At 46.7% G+C, this 8,998-nt stretch overlaps 1 pseudogene; it reads right to left on the reverse strand.

The window, feature by feature from the left end:
- Positions 1-1,473: 1,473 nt before the first annotated feature.
- On the reverse strand, positions 1,474-8,719 carry LOC109778445 (probable protein phosphatase 2C 30; annotated as a pseudogene).
- Positions 8,720-8,998: the final 279 nt, after the last annotated feature.

An 8,998-nucleotide genomic window follows, 5' to 3' on the forward strand; every position in this document is an offset into this window, starting at 1 on the left:
CGAACCCTCTCGAGCTCGATCAACATATTACCAAACAAAATTATTTCTAATTACGTATTGCATTTTCTTTCTTACTGGCAAAGAAAGAAAAGCATCCAAGTGTTTTTGGGTTTCCCCGCCACCTACCGGTGTCGCTGTCGATCTACCTCCTCTCCTGTGGCCCTAGGGCCATGGAGATGCAGTGGATCCCGGCCTTTACCGATGGGAGGGATCCTACTTTGGTTTTGGGCGTTTTTTAGGGTTTTGTCCTGCTCACAAAGGCAAGGCGGCGATGTCTTTCTGAAGATGGAATAAGGTTTCCCCTTCTAGCCCCCGTCTAGAGGTGCGTCTCACATCGGGCGTGTGAAGGCATGTCACGGATCTCATGGGATTCAGTCGGTGTTTGTCTTCAGTGGATTTCGTGGATCTGTTCTTCATTCGTCTATGTTCATGTGTCTTTAAGTTGGATTCTTTCGGTCCACAATTCTCTTCATAAGCAACGGTAGCTGTTCTAGTGCGTTGGTCCTTTGAATCCTTAGCACGATGACTTTTCGAGTGTCTACTACAACAAGGTTTGTTCGGCTCCAGCGAGGAAAGGGCGATGACAACCGACGCGCCCGTAAAATGCAAACGGCTGTGTACACAATGCACATGCATGCTGGAACATTCGAAAAGAGAGATGCAACATAACCGATACTCTCCTTAAATGAATTGGCGATACACCTACTTCGTTCTTATATAAAATAAAATAGAATACTACTTCCTCCGTTCCTAAATATAAGTCTTTGTAAAGGTTTCAAATGGACTACAACATACAAATGTATATAGACATATTTTAAAGTGTAGATTCATTCATTTTGCTTTGTATGTAGTCACTTGTTGAAATCTCTAAAAAAACTATATTTGAGAACGGAAGAAGACGAAACAAAATAAGGATCAACACTGTACGTGCAAAACGTTGTCTAAAAAAGAAAATGTAATTGCAAAGATAGCAGGGGAATCCTCGTGGGTCAGTGGGTGAAAGATGGAATAATCACTGGGGCCCTGAATTCACTAGCGAACACACATGCATTTTACATGGCGATTGGTGCAATGGGCCAACGCGCATACATGTGCCCCCTCCCTGTCCCCCCTTTATATGAAAACTGCAGACGTCTCTCTCTTTTGGACGCATCTCTTCTTGCCGCAGCGTACGTAGTATTCTGCAACCCCGTGCGTCCTTCTTCCCAAGCAAGTAAATGCAGCACTTAAGTGTGGTGATGACCCACGTATTTTAAGGTCCCGAAGCATTGCACCATCCATGAGAGCACCATAGCTCCACATGTGCGCCTGTCGCCGGCAGTCCCTGACCCTGACGACGACGGACGGGGTCAGTTTATGTCTATCTTGACTTGCCGGTTGGTGAGGTTGGCGTGAGTCCACTGCCACTCTCCGCCCGCAGCCACAGTGGCCGCCACCGCGAGGCACGTAGGAGTACCCTGCGTCAAGCCGCGGAACATTAACGTTAGACGGTGGTAATGTTGACTGTCCTGTGTACTAGCTGCACTTTTTTTTATGTAAAAGCACCCCAAATACCCCAACTTGCATGCAATGTGATGATTTAGTCTCAAACTTGTAAAATGCAATTTCATCATATCCCAACTTGCACTAGATGTGATGATTTAGTCCCTGACCTATCACAGCTCGACAAGTGGCAGCCAGGTGGCTTGACCGGTCTTCGTCCGCACTTATGCAGGAAACACCCTGCCGTCTTCTCTAATTAACCCAGTCAGGTGCTTTTACCTCAAAAGAGGAGTATATGCCGGGAACATGCTGTTTTTAAAGTTACAAGACTAAAACTTCTGCCCTGTGGGGTATCACAAATGGCTTCAGGTAACTGTCTCTGATGGCCCGTGACATGGCTAGCACGCCGAAGACGCGGGCGCCGTCCCAGAAGATGACGCGCCCTCCGGCCGCTTGGATCCGCTCCAGCTCGTCGGGCCGATCCGGCTGATCAAAACGAATCAAACTACGGTTAGAACAGCGCGCAATTAAATCTTTATCAGCAGAGCTCAGAAGAACTTGGTTGGTTCTGGGCGCATACCTTGTGGTCGGATGAGAGTGGGATGGCGGCGCCCTCGCGGCCGATGATCGCACGGCTGTCACCGCAGTTGGCGACGACGAGGTGGCGAGGGCCGACCACGGCGACGACGGCCATGGAGCCGACGTGGTCGCACTTGGGCAGCTGTAGCTCGCACCGGCAGGTGGGCGCTCCGCTGGCCCTTGACCTTGAGCTCACGGCCTCGGCGTCCATCCGCGCGAAGCTCCGCTCCATGACACCCATCCACCGCTCCGCATCGTCCGACCTCGTGTCAGGACCAGAGCACTGAATCTATGCAATTTAGCTCGCAAACAACGAATTTAGGGACAAAACAGAGAGCTTCGAACTAGGGTTCTTGTTGAGAATTTGGGGAAAGTAGGTACAGCACGCCACCGGCGGTAGGGTTTACACCCAATACACAAAGGCATGCCCTCTCACACGCAGGGTTGCTGGCTTTATAGCCATTACAAGTTGGGAAAAGGTGAAAGAAAGCAAAACAGAGCACATGCGCTTGTCGGAGCCGCTACAGCTAATCACTAGCATCATCAACCCTTGGATGGCAGATCGACGAAGGAGAGCTACCCACTTGATCGAACCGTTATCTTCGCTCCAGAGCCACACGATGATAGATCTACGGTTGCGGTAACTTCCGGTACGCGGGAACAGGGGAATGATAAGAACATAGCCTGACAATACCCCCCAATTGAGACCGAGCTTGTCCTCAAGCTCTGAAAGATGGAGAAACCTTCTGGATGAATGCAGAGTCTTCCCAAGTAGCTTCCTCCACGGGCATATTGGTCCACTTGACTAACCACCTGACAACAGGAATACTGATGTTTCCTTGCTTTCTTGGAATGAGCGTTCTTTCCAGCACTGCTTCAGGCTCCACTTTGATAATACCATCAGGGCCAACCAGTGGTAGCATAGGGGAAGGGATGACTATTGGCCCAATGTGCTTCTTCAGTTGGCTGACATGAAATGTGTCATGCAGCTGGCAGGCCTCTGGTAACAGTAATTTGTAGGCATGGTTTCCAACTCTTTCCATTACTCTGAATGGGCCATAAAACTTAGAGTGCAGCTTCATGTGCCGATGCAAACTGAGAGAAGTGTGCATGTAAGGTTGCAACTTAAAATTGACCATGTCCCCCACTACAAATTCTCTTTCCTTCCTCTTCTTATCAGCAAAGAACTTCATTCTAGATTGGGCTTTAAGCATATTTTGTTTGATTACTTCCAGTGCCAATTCCCTATTATGCAACAAATCCTCATTATCCTCACAAAGTGCATCAGGCAGAGCAGATTCAGCAATCATAGGGGGAGGAAACCCATATAGAGCCTGAAAGGGTGTCATTTTTAATGATGTGTGGAAGGAAGTGTTGTACCACCACTCAGCTAGTGCCAACCACCCATGCCACTTCCTTGGTTGTTGGAAACGCATACATCTCAAGTAGTTCTCCAAACATTGATTAACTCTTTTTGTTTGACCATCAGTTTGAGGGTGGTAACTGGTGCTCAAGTGTAACTTGATCTTCAGTGACTTAAACAGTTGCTGCCACAGATGACTAGTAAAAATTCTGTCTCTATCAGTGACAATCACCAATGGCATCCCATGTAACCTGAACACATTATCAGAAAATGCTCTTGCAACAGATTGCACTGTAATGGGATGTTTCATAGCAATGAAATGAGAATACTTGGTGAATCTGTCAACCACTACCAAAATCAAGTTCTTGTGTTCAGACTTAGGTAGCCCCTCCACAGAATCCATGCTCACATGTGCCCAAGCAAAATCTGGCACAGGAAGTGGCTCCAATAATCTAGGGTAAGGAGTGTGCTCAGCTTTGTTCAACTCGCAAACAGGACACTGCTTGACAAACTGCACCACATCTTGCTTTAAGCCCTGCCAGTGAAAAATTGATTTCACTCTCTGGTAAGTAGCTCTTTCACCAGAATGGCCGCCCAACTCTGAACTATGGAATGTTTGGAGGATTTCCTGTCTTAGGTTAGTAGCAGAACCCACTACAATCTTGTTATGAAATCTCAATATTCCATTCTTGAACGAATAAGCAGTGGTATTAGATTTATCCACAGTACATTCAGCTATGAGCTCCTTGATCTTACTATCCTGATGATAGCTTCCTACGACTTCCTTGACCCAAGCAGGATAAGCAGCAGTTGCAGTTAATGTATGAATCATGTGTTTCACTCTGGATAATGCATCAGCCACCTTGTTCTCCTTTCCTTTTTTGTACTCAATTGTAAAGTTATACCCTAGGAACTTCAGTAACAGTTTATGCTGAATGCCCTTGGTAATTTTCTGTTCCTGAATATATTTCAAACTTTCTTGATCAGTTCTGATCACTAAGGAAGTAGCTAAGAAATAATGCTTCCACTTCTTAACAGCTTCAATTATGGCCAAGGCTTCCTTGTCATAAGTGCTCATTGCATCTGCTTTGGGGCTAATGCTCTTGCTGAAATAAGATATAGGTTTTCCCTCTTGCATCAACACAGCTCCCAATCCATACCCACTAGCATCAGTTTCCAAAATGAAAGGTTTGGAGAAATCAGGCAATGCTAACACAGGGGTGTTGGTAAGCTTGTTTTTCAATGTCAGAAATGCTTCTTGTTGTTCTTCCTTCCAGGAAAAACCCTCCTTCTTTAAGCAATCAAATAGTGGTCTACAAATTACTCCATATCCTTGGATAAATCTTTTGTAATAACCACTTAGCCCCAAAAAGCTTCTCAGTTCAGTTATAGTAGTAGGAGCTGGCCAATCTCTAATGGATTGTATCTTAGATGGGTCAGTAGAGACTCCCTCAGAGTTAATAACATGACCCAAATATTCAATCTCCTGTTGTCCAAAAGAGCACTTTTCCATTTTTGCATATAGTTTGTTTGTTTGCAATATATCAAACACCTGCTTTAAGTGGTCCTTGTGCTCTTCCAGAGAGAAACTGGACACCAAGATATCATCAAAGAAAGCCACAACAAATTTGAGATGGACAAACAACAAGTTCATCAATGCCTGGAAGGATGGAGGGCCATTAGTTAGTCCAAAGGACATAACTAGAAATTCAAACAGTCCCATGTGAGTAGTGAATGCAGTCTTTGGTATATCTTCTTCTGCCATCCTGATTTGGTGATATCCATTTCTGAGATCAATTTTGGAGAATATCTTTGCTCCTTTGAGTTGATGCAAGAGGTCCTCAATCACAGAAATGGGATATTTATTTTTGATTGTTATAGCATTCAATTTTCTGTAATCAGTGCATAACCTCCAAGATCCATCTTTTTTCTTGACCAGGAGCACAGGAGAAGAAAAAGGGCTTGTGCTAGGTCTGATGATCCCATTTTTCAGTAGCTCATTAATGATTTTCTCCAAAATTTCCTTCTGATGGTGAGGAATTCTATAAGGCCTTTGGTTAACTACCTTTGCTCCTTCCACTAAGGGAATTATGTGATCACAAGGTCTACTTGGTGGCAATTCAGTTGGCTCTTGAAACAGCTGTTCATACTGGTCCAACAGTGGTTGCAATTCAGTAGGGATTTCTGGACCAGCTGCTGTAAATTCAGTACCAGAAGTTGTGAACAAGAAAAATCCACAAACAGCTTGTTCTAACAGTTTTTCAGTGTTGTCCTTGGTTTCAGCTATAGGAGCCAAGGGAACAGTCTCATCCAGAAATGTGATAAACTGTCCAGAGCTGTCAGAAATTTTCATTTCCATTTTAATAAAGTCCATTTGTATTGGACTATATTTCCCGAGCCAATCAACTCCCAAAATCATGTCATACCCCTTCAGTTTCAACACTCTGAAGCTGTCAGTAAAGTGATGGCCTTGTATTTCATAAGGGCAATCTTTTGCTTGAAATTCAGTCCATAGCACTCCCCCACTAGCAACCACCACCTTTATCTTGGATGTAGGGCTTGTAGTGATAGGTAACTTGGTTGCCATTTCAGGAGAAATGAAGGTAGAAGTGCTACCACTATCCACCAGTGCTGTGGCAACTGTATTTCCTACTTTTACAGTCAAAATAAAAGTATTTTTGGTTGATCCTATGCCCATAGCAGCATGCATTGACACTCTTAACACTGCTTCACTAGATAACTGCTCCTGTGTTTCCAAATCAGGGTCATCAAAGTCTGTGACAAATATTGTTTCAGGGTTTTCAACTTCCTGAGCTTGTAATGCTTGGATCTGAGCTCTCTGGCTCATTTTACAGACCTGCCTGTGACCTGGCACCCATGGCTCTTTGCACTTGTAACATACTTGGTTTTGTTTTGCCTGCTGAATAACAGTGTTTCTGTTTGGTGTGGCAGTAGGTACAGGAGTTTTGGGCTGATCAAATATTACTTGCCTTCTAGGTTGAGGAATATATGGTTTAGTTTGCACTGCTGTAGTTGGTACTTGAGCTTTTTCCATTCTCCTAGCATAGCACACTGCAGTTTGCATATCCTTAGGCCTGAAGCACTCCACATGAGTCTTAATATATGGGTTAAGTCCTGCCACAAAACTGGAAACATAGTAATCATCAGGGATTCCAGGGTTTTCCCTTCTCATGATGTTCATTAGTTGCTCAAACTGCTCCATATATGCAGTGACTGTAGTAGTTTGTTGTGCTGCATGGAAAGAGCTGACAATGTCACAAACAGAGTCCACAGAAAATCTGTCAGAAATGTAAGAGCAAAATTTGTGCCATGGAACATTGCTAGGAGCAAATCCTGTTCCTCTCCACCACTGTACAGCAGGCCCTTTGAGGTAAGAGATGGCCAGTTCAGTTCTGTGCTCAATAGGAGTTTTGGATGCAGCAAAATACTGCTCTAAATTCTGAATCCAAGACTCTGGGTCTTGACCTTCAAATTCAGAGATATTTAACTTTGCCGGCTTTACAGTTAGTACATTTCTTCTTCCATCAACAGGGAAATTGGGCCCTCTTCTATACTGTGGATCAATGACCTCTTCCTCCTGCCTTTCCTCCATTTGCCCCACAATGTTTGGTGTTGTTTCTTTTCCTTGACCAAAATTTGGATGTCGTAAGGTACTTTCAGAGTTCCATCCAAATTGAGCTCTTTTCCAGTGTGATCACGCAGAGTTGCATTTCCCACTAGCAAAGGGGCTCCTTTCTCTGGCATTGTTACTAACGGAGGAGTCGGAGCTTGGAGTTGTTTGGGTCGTCCAGGAGATATTTGTGGAGAGTGATTGTGGTTGTCCTTGACTTGGACACTGCCCTGACCTTCCTCTCTTTCCTCTACAGTAATTGGCTCCGGATCCAATAGTAAATGCCTGAAATTGTCTTGGATTTTGTCAAAATTCTTCTGCATCGTAGCAAAGTTTCCGTTCACTGTCGCCTGGAACTGCTGAAATTCTTTGCGATCTTCTTCTCTGTCGCGCTGCAGCGTCTTGATGTCCAACTCCAATGACTCAAGCTGCAACTCAGCAGTTGTGCCCGAATCGGCTTGACCTGTCATCTTGTCTGCTTCAGGAATTCACACCAGTGGTCGGGAGGGAGGGAATTTCTCGTCGTCGCCGCCTACGCTGCCGCTGGTACACGGTCAGATCGCAAGAGCTGGGGTTTTACCACCAGAGAATTACTCTCCGGCAACGAGGCTGCAATTCCGACTGTACCCGAACTCTGCCACTCCGGCCGCCTCCTGAATACTCCACCGCCCGACTCGAGCGTGAAGAGGGATTTTACGGCCTACGACCAACCCCAACACCGCTCAAATCAAATCGCCTCCGAGGAAAGGCTGGCGTCTGATACCAATTGTCAGGACCAGAGCACTGATCTACGCAATTTAGCTCACAAACAGTGAATTTAGGGACGAAACAGAGAGCTTCGAACTAGGGTTCTTGTTGAGAATTTGGGGAAAGTAGGTACAGCACGCCACCGGCGGCTAGGTTTTACACCCAATACACAATGTCATGCCCTCTCACACGCAGGGTTGCTGGCTTTATAGCCATTACAAGTTGGGAAAAGGTGAAAGAAAGCAAAACAGAGCACATGCGCTTGTCGGAGCCGCTACAGCTAATCACTAGCATCATCAACCCTTGGATGGCAGATCGACGAAGGAGCCACACGATGATAGATCTACGGTTGCGGTAACTTCCGGCACGTGGGAACAGGGGAATGATAAGAACAGAGCCTGACACCCCGACGAGCGAGTGCTGTCGGCCTCCTCGACCATGATCTTGTGCATCTGCTCCCCGCACGACGTTGCAACCTACACACACATGCAATCCAATCGATAAATACTCACGAGTCAAAACAAAGTTTGAGTTGCACATGCGCGCTCTCCTTTCGGCGTAGATATATGATACTAGATCAAAAGGATAGATTTATTTGAAGCCGGGATATATAGGCACTCACATGCGAGCAGCCATGGCCGTCGAAGACCCCAAAGAAGTGGTGGTCCGGGAGGAACTCGCGGCGGACGGACACCGCGTCCTCCATATCCCTCCGGCGGCCGCACACTGACGTCTCGCCATACATGCTCGGCTCATCTCATCCTCGTCCGTCGAGGAGGATTCCTCCTCCATCTTCCGCCTCTTCCTGACACCTCCTCCGCACCACGCTCGGCCACCAGTCTATGCCGCCGTATCTCCATCCTCCGGCGCCGTGCCGCCCGGCTGCCGACGTGGGACTCGGCGCCCTTCCCCTCCATCGTATCTCCATCCTCCATGCACTATCTCACTGTCTTAGTCTCCGGCCTGTCATGGAGGAGAAAGGCTGCCGACCGGAGATGGTGGCGAGCCTGAGCCTCTTGGCTGGCTCCATGCGCCTGGTCCGGGACAAGCGGCACCAGGACGGTGTGGCCGCTGGGCTAAAGCTGCTCAATTACATCTGCATCGTGCACATGCCGGCCAGGAGTATAATTGTCAGCATTGGTGCGGTGCAACAGCTGGTGGAGCTGCTGCCGGAGTTGGCGACGGAGTGTGTGGAG

This window comes from Aegilops tauschii, chromosome 4 (assembly GCF_002575655.3).
Source record: "Aegilops tauschii subsp. strangulata cultivar AL8/78 chromosome 4, Aet v6.0, whole genome shotgun sequence".
In the NCBI taxonomy this organism is placed as follows: domain Eukaryota; kingdom Viridiplantae; phylum Streptophyta; class Magnoliopsida; order Poales; family Poaceae; genus Aegilops; species Aegilops tauschii.